This window comes from Perognathus longimembris, unplaced genomic scaffold (assembly GCF_023159225.1).
Source record: "Perognathus longimembris pacificus isolate PPM17 unplaced genomic scaffold, ASM2315922v1 HiC_scaffold_5236, whole genome shotgun sequence".
In the NCBI taxonomy this organism is placed as follows: Eukaryota; Metazoa; Chordata; class Mammalia; order Rodentia; family Heteromyidae; genus Perognathus; species Perognathus longimembris.
Window position 1 is genome coordinate 1 of NW_025960641.1, and position 686 is coordinate 686.

Genomic DNA, 686 nt, shown 5'->3' on the forward strand with positions numbered 1-686 from the left:
GCGCCGGCGATCCTAGCGCCGAGGTGCCGCGGCGGTCACGCGGGGCGGTCGCGCGGGGCGGTCGGCGGCGGCACAGCGGGCGGGCGGGCGGGCGCGGCTCTCACCTGTGCGCTGAACACAACAACAGCCGCGCCACCTCAGTACCGATGACAACAGCAACGCTCCGCCCGCCACCCACCCGGAGACGCACGGCGCCGGCGCCTCAGACTAGGAGGCGTCGTCAGGGAAGCCCTCGGCTGGGTAAACGGCAAGAGCGGTCATCACCGCGCCGGCGGCCGCGCCTCGCCCGCGCGCATGCGCCCGCGCACGGCCTCCGCGCACGCGCACACGGCCTCCGCGCACGCGCACGCGCACACGGCCTCCGCGCACGCGCACGCGCACAGCGGCCCCATTACCCGCCTCGCCGTCGGTCGGGCCGTCGTCCCCAGCCGCCTCCGGACGCGCGGGCTCGCTCTAACCCATCTTCACGCGCCCTCCGCGCCGCACCTGCAGCAAGGGGCGAGTCACACTTGGCGTCCCACTGGGCGCGGGCGCGCGAGGGCCCCGGCCCCGCCCCGGGCCGCCCGTGCCCCGGGCCCCGCCGCGGAGGGCGGTCGGGGAGCGGAGTCCTGCGGGACCCGAGGCCACAGCCGCCCGCCGCCGGCTCCGAACCGCCCGGGCCGCTCCGCCCCCCCCCGAGGCCCAGG

General features: G+C 79.3%; 1 non-coding gene across 1 annotated transcript; it reads right to left on the bottom strand.

Moving 5' to 3' along the window:
* Window positions 1-193: 193 nt before the first annotated feature.
* On the bottom strand, window positions 194-273 carry LOC125345038. The gene has a single exon (XR_007209698.1). It is a non-coding gene; the product is annotated as a small nucleolar RNA SNORD87 (small nucleolar RNA).
* Between the last annotated feature and the right edge of the window lie 413 nt (window positions 274-686).